We start from the raw sequence: 17,141 nt of genomic DNA on the forward strand, positions 1-17,141 counted from the left end.
TTTTTGAGATGGAGTCTTGCTCTGTTGCCAGGCTAGAGTGCAGTGGCACGATCTTGGCTTATTGTAGCTTCCGCCTCCCAGATTCAAGCAATTCTTCTGCCTCAGCCTCCCGAGTAGCTGGGTCTTCAGGCACATGCTACCACGCCCAGCTAATTTTTGTATTGTTAGTAGAGACAGGGTTTCACCATGTTGGCTAGGATGGTCTCAATCTCTTGACCTCGTGATCCACCTGACTCAGCCTCCCAAAGTGCTGGGATTACAGGAGTGAACCACCACACCTGGCCTCACTACTAACTTTCTACCAGAAATTGTTAAAATCCTTCATCCACTTAAGGCTCCATTTTCATTCTCTTTATGGTTGTGCCTTTATCCTTTTAATTACTCCTTTACATTTTACTTTAAAAATTAATAGACTTTATTTTTTGGAGCAGTTCTAGGTTTACAGAAAAATGAGTGGAAAGTACATACAGTCCTCATATATACATTTCCTCTTCAAGTTTCCCGTTAGCATCTTCCGTTAGTGTACTACATTTGTGACAATTGGTGAGCCAATATTGATACATTTTTATGGACTAAAGTCCATAGTTTAGGGTTTACTCTGTGTTGTACAGTACTAAGGGTTTAAATAAATGCATAATTGCCTCAGATTAGAAGCAAACAAGATGTCCTTCTATAGATGAGTCAAACTGTGGCACATTCATAAAGTGGAATTTTATTCAGCAATAAGAAAAAAAGAGCTATTAAGCCAGGAAAAGACATGGAAGAACCTTAAAAGCATATAGCTAAAGGAAAGAAACCAGTCTACAGAGGCCGTCTATATTGTATGATTCCAATTATATGACATTCTGGAAAGTGCAAAAAAAAAAAAAAAAAAATGGAGATGATAAAAAGATCAGTGATAGCCAAGGGCTCCGGGGAAGGAGAAGAGGGATAAGTAGGTAGAGCACGGAGCATTTCGGGGGCAGTGACACTATTCTGTATGATGTAATGATATATCCTGCTGTTTAGCTGTAAACTTGATCACATTTCTCATATTGTTATAAACTTCAGTAAGCATTGTTTTTATTATCTCTTCTGTGTGGATTTACTCTCATTTATTTAAATTGTATCTTATTGTACATTTAGATGGTTCATAAATTCTTGCTTAAGCATCATTGCAGTAAAACATCTTTTTCCCTGATGTTTTTCTTCTGTAATTGGGATTTTTTTTTTCAGATATATTAATTCCAGGGCATTTTGATTAAGGCCTTCAGTTTTACAAAATAAGCCAGTGAAAACTTACATTCCTTTTTTTCTGATTTTTGTAAAATATTTCTCTATATTTAACTTGAAAAGTATTGATGATTTTTTTTTTTTTTTTTTTTTTTTTTATTTTTTGTTTTTTTTTTTTTTTTTTTTTTTTGAGACTGAGTCTCACTCTGTTGCCCAGGCCGTAGTGTAGTAGCGTGATCTTGGCTCACTGCAATCTCTGCCTCCCAGGTTCAAGCGATTCTCCTGACACAGCCTCCCGAGTAGCTGGAATTAGAGGCGCGCCACCACGCCCAGCTAATTTTAGTATTTTTAGTAGAGATGGAGTTTTACCATATTACCAGTCTGGTCTTGAACTCCTGACTTGAAGCAGCCTGCCTGCCTTGGCCTCCAAAGTTCTGGGATTGCAGTTGTGAGCCACTACACATGGACTATTCATGATTATTTTATTTTATAAAATATATGTATATTTTTAGCAAAGTAGGGTATTTTATTGTCCTGGCACTTCCATTGTATTTCTAAAAGAAAATACTTGTTTCAGATTTTTCTCCAATATATTGGTTTTCTCTAATTCAGTAGCAGAGTGTTGACACAGGATTCCAGTTACCACTGAGATGTTTTCAGATTGTCAATGACTATATGGGTATTTTGGTACAACAAAATGATATACTATGATTCATTTGTTTTTAAGTTATATTTTTATGTTTTAAAATTTTATTTGTATGTTTTATTTAAGATTCTGGCAGAATTAGAAAATAACTGCTAATTATTTGAAATGTATTTATTTTGAAAGATTTTTAAAAATCATGTCTTTTAGTCTTTCATGTAGTCAGTGCAGCAGTGGCGTAATATAAGTCATCAGACCGTAAATGTTGATAGTCTTTCACAATGGGCAAAGATGGGTTTCTCTGGAAAACATATCTTCATTGTTGCTTCTGAAGTTTATAACATCACATATATCTTCATAGTACATAAAACTCAATATTTAAGAAATATATTACATTTTCTTACTACAGGCATGCCTATTTTTCCCTCCACACATGATAGGCAGGTTAAGTGTAGTTCTGTTGTGGAATGATACAAATATCACGCAATTTTTTTGTGCATGGGAATTTAAATTTATGGAGCCCAACATGTATGTTAAATGATTAAAGAAATAAGTAATCTTCTTTCTTCTTTTTTTTTTTTTAAGGCAGGGTCTAGAGTGCAGTAGTGTGATCTTGGCCCACTGCAACCTCCACCTCTTGGGCTTAAGCGATCCTCTCACCTCATCCTCCTGAGTAGCTGAGAGTGCAGACATATGCCACTACACCCAGCTAATTTTTGTATCTACTGTAGAGACTGGGTTTTGCCATGTTGTCCAGGCAGGTCTCGAACTCCTGAGCTCAAGTGGTCCATCTACCTCAGCCTCCCAAAGTGCTGGGATTATAGGACTGAGCCATTATGCCTCACGTTTAAGCAATCTTAATAAACATGATTGCAACACACAAAAAGAGTGAGCCAAACACAAGAGAGAATGAAGAGTTCTAATAACCTTGGGATTTTGGGGATAACTTCCAGAGATATACAGAAGTCAATCATAGGATATGAATATCTGAATTCCCCCTGCTGGTTCTGTGTGGAGCTAGATGTTGCTTATTAGACTGGAGATGTAATTTTACTCTTATTTTGCATAAGGTGAAAATGAACTAAATCTGCTTCAAAATTGGGCAAATATTGAAAACAGGTACAATTGCAAAACTGGAGATGAAGGTTACATTTAAATTACAAAAGAAGGCAGTGCACCAGTAGGAAATCTTACTTTGTTAAGAATGTAGTTAAGTGCAGCTGCTTTGTTTGGTGTTTATTTAGTAAAACTTAATATATATCTACTCTTTAACACACTGCCTCCATTCTTAGGTGTATTCTTTAGAGGAATTTGCATGTGTGTATCAGGGAGCCCATATACAAACATTCGTAGCAGCTTTCTTTATAATGGTCTCAGGCTTGAAGCAAGTCGGAAGACCAACAGTGGCATGGATGAAAAATATTATGTCAATATACGCAGCTGAAGGACCTACAGCTACTCATATAACCTGAATGACTCTTACAGCACAATGTTGAGTGAAAAGCAAATTACAAAAGAACACATATACAGTGTGGAAGTCCAATAGGCAAAACTATATTTTTTGAAAACTGGCAAAACTAAACTATATCATTTAGAGTTTTATCTATAGGTACTTCTGTGTGTAAAGAAAAGTGAGGAAATGATTATCATAAACTTGTAAAATAATATTTGATAAGGAAGAAACTACCTATCCTTAGTTTATCCTTATTCGGGTGACAGTGGCATGTAAGAAGATCATGTTTTATCTTTAGATGTCTTTGGTTTGCACGTTGACATGAATTTCTTATTTACTCTTATTTTATATTTTTGTATTCCACCTGCTTTATAATTGTGGAGGAGTCCTCCTCCTAACCCACTTTGTTTTAGTTTAGCAACATTTCCTCTGGCACAGAGAAAGGTTAAGTGCTTGGAATATGGGATCTAGGGCTAAGCTTATCTGTCTGTGTGTCTTACAGCTACCTTAAGGCTGATGTGATTATTCCGTTTTTATATTTTCCTTTGATACAGCTGAGCCTAGGCATGGAAATGGGGGAGAATAGTTGAGTTGGATGTGTAAGTAGGGGAAGAGGAAATGAGAGAGACCCAGAGAGAGAGTGAATGGGTAGTCATCATGCCTACTTTAAATCTCCATGGCACCTTACAGATTCTAAATGACCTCACGTGTAGGGGGGTATTTTTTTATTTTTATTTTTTGAGATGGAGTCTCACTCTGTTGCCTTCTCTGGAGTGCAGTGGCACAATCTTGGCTCACTGCAACCTCCGTCTCCTGGTTCAAGTGATGCTCATACCTTAGCTTCCTGAGTAGCTAGGATTACAGGCTCCCACCACCATACGATCTGCTAGCCTTGGCCTCCCAAAGTGCTGGGATTACAGTCGTAAGCCACTGCACCTGGCAACACGTTTTTTGTTTGTTTGTTTTTTTTTTTTTTTTTTTTTTTTTTTTTTTTTTTTTTTTTTTTTTATGTGATGTTTACAATAGCCCTTGGAGGGGAGGTAAGTGGTGCAAGTCAAATGTCATCTTTTTTGGTAATGTTATGTATACCAGTGGCTTTGTTACTGGACCCCACTGCTTACCCAAAGTTAGCCCTGGATCAGGGGTTTCCTCAGTATTGTTCCTTCTGTGGGTTTTCAGAAAGATGTTACCAAAAAGGGGGTCCTGATCTGGATCCTAAGAGAGGGTTCTTGGATCTTGTACAAGAAATAATTCTAGGCAAATCCATACAGTAAAGTGAAAGCAAGTTTATTAAGAAAGTAAAGGCACAAAAGAATGGCTACTCCATAGACAGGGCAGTCCTGAGGGCTGCTGTTTGCCCATTTCTATGGTTCTTTCTTGATGATATGCTAAACAAGGGGTGGATTATTCATGCTTCCCCTTTTTAGATCATGTAGGGTAATGTCTTGACATTGCCATGGCATTTGTTAACTGTCCTGGTGCTGGTGGAGTGTAGCAGTGAGAATGCCTAGAGGTCACTCTCATTGCCATCTTCGTTTTGGTTGGTGCTGGCTGGTTTTGGCCAGCTTCTTTACTGCAACCTGTTTTATCAGCAAGATCTTTATGACCTGTATCTTGTGCGTGCTGACCTTTTGTCTTGTCCTGTGACTCAGAATGCCTTAATCTCCTGGGAATGCAGCCCAGCAGGTCTTAGCCTTATTTAACTCAACTTCTGTTCAAGATAGAGGGGCTCTGGCTTAAATGCTTCTGACAGACAGCTTCAAGAATTACTTACAAGTACATGTTCATAATGCCTTATCTCTGGCACCCACCTTTCTCCTAACTTTGTGGCACATGTGATTAGGACCTGTTAGTCTTAGAGGTACCTAGATCTGTGCTTCCACTCTACCTTCGCTGTCTTGTAAAACCTACCTTCTATTAGCTCTTAAGCCAAGAGCTAACACAACTGATGTAGGATTTTTCTTCTCAGTCACTTGGCAAGCTGGGGAACCATGCTGACATGACTTTGCTTACCTGTGTTATAGCTTGCACCGATGTTTGGTGGTTCCCAAGCTCTTGTACCATGCCCAAGAAGAATGGCGATATGCAGGACATTGAAGGATGAGGAGGGCAGAGAAGAATTTTACTGAGCCATGAAATTGGCTTTCAGCAGAGTGGGGATATAGGAGGAATGCCTCCCTTACCTGAAGGTGGGAAAGTTCCCCCTGTGTGGCTGGGTCCAGGGTCTCTTATGGACTCAGATTGGGAAGTGTGTGCTGATTGGTTTGTGAGTATGCAAAAAAGGTTAAAGCGAAGGCACCACTCCAAGGTGGGCACGAAAGTGTAGAAAACCAATTAGGAAAGGGTAAGTACGTGTAAAATAGGTGAACGGTGGGGACCAGTCTGAAGAAAACACACCAAACAGGAGGACAAGGTCTGAGGATTTAATTTGCAGCTTAACTTTCAGGCTTTAAACTGTCTTTGGCTTAGAGTGAAGTTTCCCCAGGGACCTGCCCGTATCTGCCTGGTCATTTGGCTGCTTCCTGCTGCTCTCACAACCTCTGCTCTTGATTTCATCCTTTACTTGCCCCACTCCCCAATGTGCCCTCAGTTATACAGTCACACGCAGTGCATGCACATAAACAATAGCGAAGATTACCAGCTATACCAGTGTCTGTAGCTTTCCTAGAGATAAAGATAGCCAGTGTGTGACAAAAGAAAAAAAGTCACCAGGAAAATATAAATATCCTAAGTTTGTAGGTACTTCTCAATTTTACCTTCAGATCATCTGTCTGTCCCTTCCTCTTATAGCCTTAACCGTCATCTCTCATGTTAATTCTTACAGACCTCCCTTTTGTTACATACAGGCTTTTCCACACTTTTCTTCTGGAGAGTACTTTTTAAAGCAGCTTTCTAAAACTTGATTGTGTTGGCTCTCTTGTACCCTTTTGGTATGGGTCTTGTTGATAATAAGATTGTAAAGCCCTCAGTGGCACACGGTGACCACCGTAACTGGTGGCTTGCCTGCCTGTTGATCCTCAACTCCACTTACATGATCCTTCCATTTTCCAGCTGTGCTTTGTGCTACTCTGCCTCTGTGGCTTCGGTCCTGTTGTCCCTCTGCTTAGACCTGCACTATCTCTAAGGAAGCCTCTAGCCACATGTGGCTTTTGAGCATTGAAATGCAGCTAGCTGAATTGATGTGTTCCAAGTGGAAAATACCAGATTCTAAAGGCTTTATAAAAATGTAAAATAGTAAAAAAAAAAAAAAAAAAGTAAAATACTTCATTTATTCATAATTTTTATATTGATTGCATTGGAATGCTAATATGTTATCTATACTGGATTAAATAAAATATATTAATGTAATTATTTTTACCTGTTTCTTTGTAAGTTTTTAGTTGTCTACTAGAAAATTTAAAATGATAAATGTGGCCCTTATTGTTTCAATTGAACAGCATTTGGCTAGAATCTTTTACCTTCTTTTTTGCCTATCAATCTCATCTGTAATCCTCCCAAGCACATATATTTTTTTTAATGTAAAGGCAACATTTTCTGTAGTTTATGAATTAATGAGATGCTAATATAGAGGAACATCTTAGCAACAAAGTAAAATGGCCTTGAAAATACAGATAACAAATATATACTCTGTATTTGGAAAATATAGAGAATTATAAAGAAAACTTAAAATAATAATTCTTTGAGCAGACATAATTATGATTAACGGTTTGATATATCTCCTATGTATATGTGGCAAATATACATACATATAAACTCATTCATATGTATATGCATAACAGGTCAACTTCAGGTATGTAATTTTACATATGTGGGGGCATCTCTTGTGCTCAGAAAGTAATATTGGCAGTTACTCGTGTTTTATACTAAGGTTTTTATACTTTATTAAGATAACATTTTCAAGTTTATCCTTTCCTTTAGCTTTTAAGTTTAGGCTAAATTAAATTGAATAAATTTTAGCAATAGCTTTCAAGAGGACCTTTGATTGATATTCACTGAACTCAGGTTAAACAGACTGAATCCCATGTAATTAATGTCATTTATAAACTTGGCTAATTATATCCATTAAAATAATAAAACTGCCATTATAAATTTGATATGTTAGATTTTCTTTTTAATGATTTGACTTGTCTACCCAAAGCATTTCCTATTCTTAACAGTCATAGTATATCCAATATAGTGGATTTCTAGTTCTTTTTTATTTTGGTATTAAAATATAAAATATTTTTTAAAAATATAAATATATAAAATCTATAATATTTTGGTATTATTTACAAGCTTTGAGTTTTGTATGTGTTGGTGCTGCATGCATTCATGCTGTTTTTACTTAACACAGGGTTGGCTGGCTCTATACTGAACCATTCCGTTGTTTCTGTGATAGCTAAGAATTCTGGGTCCGTGCCCTCTGGATATGGTTGATTACGACCCTCCCATGCACCCATGGGTTCAAGTTACATTGGTACTTTATTCTTCATGGAAATTTATGTTGGCCAGTGTTTCTTAACCTTTTTTTCCATTATTGTGGTGTGGATCACGTCAGTTCACCCCACATTGGGTGCCAAACACTCAAACACAGAGTACAGTGAATACATGGGCTGGGGAGGTTGTCACCTGCTCTCAGAGGATGATTGAAGCTACCTGACCCCCAAATAGCTGTTCCTCCTTGCATTTATTGAGTATGGATTCAGTAACAGAGGTTCTAAGTCAACACGCTTGTGGATAATTAACATCGTTAAAAGAGTGATTTTACAAATGATAAAAGGTTTGGTTCAGGGACCCAGAGCAAACACCATTAACGGCTAATTTCCCTGGTTGACCTCCCCCCAAGACAGCCATCTGGCTCTCAGGTTACATAAATAAACAAGCTAGTTAGAGTCGAGACAAAGGAATGCAGGGTAAACAGTCTTAACTGGGGAAGCTTCTATTATCCCTAATCTTTACCCTATGATTTAATGATCTAAGGTAAGAATCAGCCACCTTCAGCCTGTTCCATTATTACAAGTTAGGAACACCTTTTGGCCTTCCAAAAGGTATGAGACTATATCTTACTACTTTCTGTAATATTTCCCTTAATATTTTACCAACCACCTTGAGTGGAATTCCAGCTCATTATCATTCCCCTAAGGATCCTTTTTGGGTCATTTTTTCCTAATTCTCATTTCTCCTGCAATGGCAGGAAATTTTAAGACCACAGATATACTGTGTATTATGAACTTGTATTATGTATCTGTGATTTATACATTGAACAGTTAGGTTAAAGATTTTTAGTTTATTGAGATGAAGTCTCACACTGTCACCCAGGCTGGAGTGCAGTGGCGCAATCGTGGCTCACCTGCAGTCTCCACCTGCTGGGTTCAAGCAATTCTTCTGCCTCAGCCTCCCAAATAGTTGGGATTACGATGCCCATCACAACACCCAGCCAATTTTTTATATTTTTAGTAGAGGTGGGGCCTCACCATGTTAGCCAGGCTGGTCTCAAACTCCTGACCTTGTGATCTGCCTGCCTCAGCCTCGCAAAGTTCTGGGATTACAGGTGTGAACCACTGCGCCTGACCAAATTTTTTTTTTAAAGACAGGATCTTGCTCTGTTGCCCAGGCTGGAATTCGGTGGTACATCGTGGCTCACTACAGCCTCAACTTCCTAGGCTAAAGCTATCTTCTTGCTTCAGCCTGCTGAGTAGCTGGGACTACAAGCACACACCATGACACCCAGCTAATTATTTTTTTTATAGAGACAGCATCTTGCTGTGTTGCCCAGGCTGGTCTCAAACTCCTGGCCTCTAGCCAACCTCCTGCCTCAGCCTCACAAAATGCTAGGATTATGGATATAAGCCACTGCACTCATCCCAAAAGGTTAGTTAAAATAAAACAAAACAAACAAAACAAATAAACCTCCCAATCAAATTTTCAAGTTTGCCACCTTTGAGAGAAAATTCATGGCGTAAGCAAAAATCTGCAGCCCTCTACTTAGGTTGAGCCAGTTTTCTCCAAGTATACTTTTTACACCTGGATTGCATTTTCTGTCCTTTTCATACTTTTCTATCAGGCTTGGACATAACTCTCATAGATATTTAAATGATACTGAATCTTAATCTGCATTTTTTAAAATGCTCTTGTCTAACTCTGCATTAATACCACCAAAATAATGCTAATGACAGTATAGTTTTAAAAATCCTGTCTTGTTTATGTACCATTATGGTCTGTCTTCCCTGCCATTAATATTTCTTCATGAATGTTATTTTAATGGTGTATTATATGGATCTACCCAAGTTTATTTAGCCTTCCCGCTATGGTTGGTCATTTTGGTGGTTTTCAGTATTTTGACATTCCAGATAACAGTTGAATGAAAATCTTTCTATATCACAATGCAGTAGAACCTGCCGGCTCCACTCCCATGGGAGCCTTACTACCTGAGCAGGAAGCCATTGGACCAGTAGTTGCATCTGCCAGAGACCCTACAGGAAGCAAAAAGAAAAATGGTTCCCTCATTCTTTTCCCCTTTCAGTCTCCTGCCAGTGTCTCCTATTGTCAGACCCTAACCTGAAGCCAGCAGGCAAAGTAGTTTTGGGCATATAGTTTGCAAGTCTAGCTCCCTACAGTACAGATCATAGATGGAAATACCATCTGTCTCTATCTTTATACTGTATACATGTGCATAAGATATATTTACATGTGTATGAAGTGTCTGTTTATATAAAATTTTAAAACATTGCATGAAGAGCTTTCAGAGTTCTGAAATTTAAAAAGTAAGTTTAGCTATAATTCTGCCTCTGTTTGAAAAAATATAGCAATTTTTGATCTTTCTCATTCTTTTTCAGTTTTTGTCCCTAGATATATGTGTAGATTATATTTCAGCAGATTAAGTATTGTAGTAGTTATTGTTTTAAATGTTAAGTAATGTCATTGTATCTTGTCAGAACATTAAGGGTACATTATGAAAGTAAAATTGCATATTACAATATTTTTGAAAAGTTGGAGTCCTACTACAGAAAGGTGCAGTTTAAATCCAAGCTGTCGCTTTTATTAGTTTTAGTTCATGACTTGGTCACATCAAGAAAGGAGGCAAATTCTTGCTGTCAAGCAGCTGAAGTCATTTTCCTCCTTTTGGTCCCATAATTAATAGCACATGTTTTGAGGCACCCTGTTGCTTGTATTTAAAGGGAGGATGGTAGGGTACTTCTGCCAGTTTTTATGTTGTTAATGAAGCTCACTGGTTTATCTGGGCACAGTTGTTTCTTCTGATCTAAGTTAAAGAAAGGACATGAAGGACAAGGTATGGAAGGTAAACTATCTTTTCTGTCACATCAAGTGAAAGGGCATGTTTTTGGGACACTTGCAAAGTTTTATTCAGATGAGGTGTGGCAGTGACTGCTAGTTGTGTTGCTTCCTCATTTGAGCTGACTACATGCACACCTAGAATAGACCATATTTCTCATTCTTTCTTGCAACCAGCTGTGGTCCATAGTTTGGCCAATAGAATGTAAGTACAAATAGTATGGGCAAATTTGCCGGTAGAATTCTTAAAGGGAGTACATGTTCTCATCTTTCTCCCGCTGACTTGAATGAAGATGTGATGGCTGGAGCTGGTTTAGCCATCCTGGACCATGGATAACCTTAAGAATGGAGACAGTCCACAGTGAAGCAACAAGAGAAAAGGAGCCTGGCTTTTGACCATCATGAGGCAATGTGCAAACTCTGTTGCACTTACTTTTAAACGTTTACTGAAGCCATTATCATACAGATCTGTTGTAACTCTCCCTAATCCTTACACTAAGATATGATAACATATAGTAGATGAAGGCAAGACCATGATATAATAAACTAGCTTTCTGGGTTGGATTATTTGTAGAAGTAATTATCAGAGCTTCATAACAAGCAGAAGAGAGTGGGATGAGAGAGAACTATGCATTAGCCTTCTCCCTTTCTGGGTATCAGTTTGTGTCCTCAGTCTCTCAACATTTTCGTCATACTCTTCACAAAATAAAACATTTAAATCCAGAGTAGAAGAAACAGCAAAAACTTAGCGAATTACATGAAGAATCTTTTTTGTTGTCATTAAACAGACCCTGAATCTTGAGAATCATAGTAATTCACAGGTTGTTGAGAAAGCTATCAGAGTGCGCTTTAAACTTAGCCTTTAGAGCTGAAGAAGATGAGTGCATAACTCATTTATGGATCGAGGAGTTTGTTAGAATCCAGTTACCACATGCTCAGGTTTTATAGTTTGTCATATAAATGCACATTTGAAGTTCTACTTTGGTAAATATATCCATGTTTGTTTTATTACTGAAAAGATATAATCACATGCCAGTTCAATTACTTAATTAACTTCCATGAATTCCTTTTAGAAAATTAATGGTCCAGTAAAATGTCATTCTGTGGTTTTCCTTATTCCTAGTGCATCACGGGCTATCTCCAAGAGTTCACACATCCAGTTTAAGAAGCAGGATAATATGTGAATTGTGCCTAAAGGAGTTTCTGAGCCAATTGGATTTTTCTTTCTTTTCTGAGTCATGTGGTATATTACAAAAAACATAAAACCTAGACTTAAGCCTGCTAGTTTTCTAATCTTAGAAGGGGAAAAAATAATTAAATCTCTACTTTTGGGTAACTTTTGTGATCTGAAGTTTTAATTTGTTGTGTTATGTCTCTGCTATTCTTTTACTTCTGAAAATGCCCTGTCAGGCTTGTTGGACCTTCTTATTCTATTCTTCATGTCTCTTGGTATCTCTTAGTTTCCATTTCTCTCCCATCTGTGTTTTAGGTAATTTCCTTGGATTTATCTTTCAGTCCACTAATCTTCTTTTCAGCTGTGTCTGATCTACCATGAAATACTTTTATTGACATTTTCTAATGTTTGAATTATAATGTGTATGCAATAAAGTACAAATCTTAATTGTACAACTTGATGCAGATCTAAGTAAGAGATTAAAATGAGGACTTATAATAGACTGTTGGTAAATGAATGAAGCTGGTACAATGGAAGTTGGTGGTTACTTTGTCATGAATCATTTATTTGGCATGCTGTTTAGGAAGCTAATTAGGATGGGTTGAAGAGAGAAAGGAAGTCAGAGTATAGGCAGAAAAATAAGGCAGCAAATGGAAGGGGCATGGATTCTAGAGAGGTTTTTTGGTTTTGACTGGAAAATTTTACATGTTTGTACACTGTGATAGGAATAATTCAGCTTAATTCAACAAATGTTTATTAAATGCCTACACTTCATAACACTTACATTTTATTAGAAACAAAGATTGATATCCTAAAGATAGGAGGAAGGATATTTCATCCCTTTTATAACAGGGGTGAAGGCAGAATATGTACATGTTGATACAGGTGAGTGTGTGGTCTTCAGGTGGAAAGACAAGGTAATTTGCTTCTGATAGATTCCATCTTTCAGTTAAAAAGAGGTGAAAGTCAGCTAAGCATGAAGATTAGGGATTTTTGGTAAAAGTTTAAAGAGAACAGTAGGAGAGTCAGGTTTCCCTAGGGACTAGGTCAATGTAGCAGATTGCTGTGCAGAGCTGGGGGTCACTTGACATTTGTGGTGATGAATTTAAAGTAAGAGCAAGTGGAATGGTTATGTTGCTCTTCAGCTATATGTAACTTCCCTGGTACCTGGAGCTGATGGTGAGTTGGATTCAATAAAAGTTAGGGTTTTGCCAGGCAAATATGATGGAGGAAAAGAGGAGTGAGGAAATTTGGGAAGGCATTTGCAAGAAAGTGATGCCAGTACTGATCTGCAGAATCCTAGTTGGGCAAGTAGGGAAGTGAGGACATAAAGATGGCGATGGACAATGAGAAAAATAGTAGGGATAACAGAGCGGGTCAAAAACTGAGTCCAGACTAGAGGAGATCACCTGAATGCTGCAAAGTGGTAGTTAGGGAGTGGAATGCATGAATTCAGAATTGTAGTGGCAGTGCAGTTACTAACGGAGAGAATGTCTAGGCAGGGTGAGAACAAGGGGCTAGGTAGCTGAGGTAGAATAGAGGAAGTGAGTAAGCAGATGGAGGACTTAGAGGTTATGTGGTTGGGTGCCTTGTCTACAGGAATGTAGAAATTTACAAAATGAGCATGGGAGTAGTGTGGAGGGAAAGACAGTGAGCTAGGTGCTCAGTTTGTCAGAAAATGAGCAGGAGTGATGGTGATGTCTGCAGATGACTCAAGCAAGAAAGGTTGATGGATGGAGTAGTCTGATGAGCTATTTCAAGGTAGCTGGGGTGTTTGAGGAGAAATGATTTGGAAGCAGTAATGAAGAGCCATCTCCATGGTACGTGGCTTGTGGAGAGAGAACTAAGAGGTCACCAGTTGAAAAGCCTTCTGAGAAAGAGCCGTCCTCAGGGGACATCCAGGTTTCTGTTAGATCAAGGGTGTTCAAGGAGGCTGAGGAGGGTTTTTTCCTAATGAAAAATATGTGCTCCAGAGGGCTCAGTGGAAAGGTTAGAATGGAGAAAGCTGTGGGCAGTAGACAGGGCTACAAAGCATAATATGATAATGTTGATGTTTTGAGGGGAGGGTAGGTAATGAGTTCTGATTCTAGCCTTTGACAGTTTGTCAGGGCAAGACTGTTGGCCTCCTGGCCAGGGAAGCAGGTGTCCTACCTGAAGGGTTCGGAGCCTCTCTTATATCCTGCTGGTTCATTATATTCTAGCAGGGGAAAGATGTCTGCGGACTATGGTCTTAACAGTCATGCATCACTGTATTGTGTAGAGAGAACCCACATCCATCTTTGACCATTTTGAACTTAATAGAAACTTAAAACTAAAAAAGCTAGAGATGCATCAGTTGAAGACTATGACCAATATAAAACCAAATGCATCAATCACAGAACACCCTTCTTCCAAACTACAGGAATTCCAGACACTTGTGGTGTGTGTGTGTGTGCATGTATGTGCATGAGGAGCTCTGCCACATAAACAAGCATTGCATGCCTAGCAGCCAGACTCTTTTGTAGGGGACTTAGTTAGGATGTCCTGTAAATTCTAGTAATTTTCCCTCCTATGTATATGAAAACTAAACGCAATATCCCATAACTCATTTAGTAAATTAATACTAAGTTGGTAGTAATCATAGTAGTAAAAATGAAAATGAAAGATACATACTTTATGCCTTTCATTTGTATGAACATAGGAAAGCACTTGAACTTTTGGCCTGTCTGTGGTCCTTCAGAATTCGGCAGTGGAGCATCCTGTAGGAAGCACTGTCATGTGGGTGCCTCACAGCCTGCCCTCTCTCTTCAGCCTTACCTCCCTGCACAGCTCCAGCCAAAGTGCTATGTGCACCAAAGGATCACACCTGACCAGCTTTGTCTGAATTATTCCATACACTGAAATTCCTCCTATCCACCTGCAGATCTGTCTCTCTCCAGCACACTCCAGGTCACAGGCAGCCTTCTTTGGGAAGCTCTCCTGGAGTTCCCTAGCAGACTTTGTCCTCTGCATTCCCACAGGACTTTTGTAAACCTCTCATTATATGGTATTAGAATGATATTCTTCTTTAAAATCAGAGGCACCTTAAATGTAGTGACAACAATTTATTCATTGAGGAATTTGAACAGGCCTGGCAAATAGACAGTTCAGTGAATGCTTGTTGAAGGAATGAACCATAAAGAAAAGAGCAAAATGCCTAAGAGAGATTGCCCCTTAGGAGAAATCAGGAAATGCAGATACGATACCAAGATGAACAGAAGGCAGAAGAGTCAACAAATCAAACCAAGCAAACACAAAACCACAAAATTGCACCTTTCTGGACAAGTAACTGTTTCCTTTTGGATATGGGGTTCTGTGGATGAGGATGAAGCAGTGGAAGAGAATTCTGGAGAGATCATTTGGTTTTGGAGTAGGAGAGGCATGGCCTGGTGGTTGAAAGAACCAGGTTTAGAGTTGGACCAGCACGGTGCAGATCTGCGTAGCGTTCTGTAATGTAAGGAACTTAACTGCTTCGAGCTTTAATTCTTTATGGATGAAATTGGGTATATAAAAATGCATCATGAGATTTCAGTGTGGTAATTTCTGTGGGTCATCATTAAATAGCAGAAGCTGCCATTTTTCTTCCCCCTTCTCCTCTTTCACTTACCTCTCCCACTCCCGCCTTCAACAGTTCCTTGGATATGATGGACTTTAAACTTTATGGATCATGTATCCCATCAATATAACCTTTGAAAGCAGCACACTGATTTAGGTGAATTGACTTAGAAATTATATAATGCATAGTTATATTAATATATATGACGTCTACAAATTGACATTTTTCCAAGGATAAGATTAAATACAATTTTTAAAGCATTTAAAATTGTGTTATTAATAAGAAAATCTTTTATATTGGAAAAACCATTAATAATTATCTGAATGAGTTTTATGACATGCTTTGCTAATCATGATGGCTTCATGGTATCATTGTTTAATGTCACAAAGAACAGTATCTATTTAGAGCCATATATATATATATATATTTTTTTTTTTTGAGACAGAGTCTTGCTCTGTTGCCAGTTGGCATAATTTCTGTGTATATTTGTGAAGACTTGTTCTTATTTTAATGACTCCAAAAGATTTTCAACTCTTACCATTATATAGCATTTTATCTTGCGTGTATTTTTTCAGCTCTACTATAGAAAGGATGTGACATAAATATTTACTCAGTCTCAGCAGAATTGGCCTTATTTCATGGCTCCAGATTATCAGACTTCACTGATCTAATATTTGTGGCATGGATGTTGAAGAATCAAAACTTAGAGCTCAGTTTTTTAAGAAGAATTTTATAATGGCTATAAATCGTTTTGCCAAGAGGCAGTTTGTACAAAATAATGACTTAAAAAATGAGCAGGCTTTTCAATGATCATAAAATGTGCTGAATGTGCTATTTTATACCTGTTTATTTGTGAACTCAATTTTTCCATTACATTTTTAGTGTTTATACCTCAGATTATTCAGTGCAGACAGATGTGTGTGGACTGAAGAACACCTTTGATTTTAGGATATAGTCATCATTTCATGTCCTCCAAAGACTAGATTTTTTTAAGACAAGTATCTTAGTTTCTCTGGATGACATTAAAAGGTAAATTTTAATATTTTCAGGCTGAATTGTGTATCTTTGATGGCTGTTTTTGTAATGAGCATGTGCTTTGGGTCTTTTTTTCCTTTAGTCAACTCCATTCCCACTGGAACCAATTTGGCATCTGTGAGAGTCATCATTTTAATGTGTGCTCTATCCATCCACCACTTCCTTTGGTACAAAGAGGAACATAATGACATTGAAATGGTTCTTTCAAAAATTCTTTCAAAAGTTGTAAACAAATCTCATCAATAAACTATTTTAAGTAAATTTTGTTCTTAGGAAATCTGTTAGTTTTCCTTTCATCCTAACTCTATATTCATGAAAAGAAAGTGTCAGAAAGAAATTTTGAATGTATGTCTGCATTTGTGGAATTTTAGACCTCACTTATTAGACCACAAGTAGAGTTCACAGCAACATGCTATTAACACATTGAAATACAACTTCAAGCCATGCAGGATTGTTGCATAGGTACATACATGGCAATGTGGTTTGCTGCCTCCATCCCCGTCACGTATATCTCACATCTCTCCCCATGTTATCCCTCCCCAACTCCCTAGCCTCCACTGACCCTCCCTTAGTCCCCCACCCAGCAGACCCCAGTGTGTGATGCTCCCCTCCCTGTGTACATGTGTTCTCATCATTCAACACCTGTGTATGAATGAGAACATGTGGTGTTTGATTTTCTTTTCTTGTGTCAGTTTGCTGATAATGATGGTTTCTAGATTCATCCATGTCCCTACAAAGGACACGAACTCATTGTTTTTTATGTCTGCATAGTATTCCA

At 38.0% G+C, this 17,141-nt stretch overlaps 1 protein-coding gene across 7 annotated transcripts in view; it reads left to right on the forward strand.

The window, feature by feature from the left end:
• DYM (dymeclin) overlaps positions 1–17,141 on the forward strand; it is a 437,637-nt gene that overhangs the window by 153,313 nt on the left and 267,183 nt on the right. The window lies entirely within an intron of this gene.

This window comes from Cebus imitator, unplaced genomic scaffold (genome assembly GCF_001604975.1).
Source record: "Cebus imitator isolate Cc_AM_T3 unplaced genomic scaffold, Cebus_imitator-1.0 Scaffold60, whole genome shotgun sequence".
In the NCBI taxonomy this organism is placed as follows: Eukaryota; Metazoa; Chordata; class Mammalia; order Primates; family Cebidae; genus Cebus; species Cebus imitator.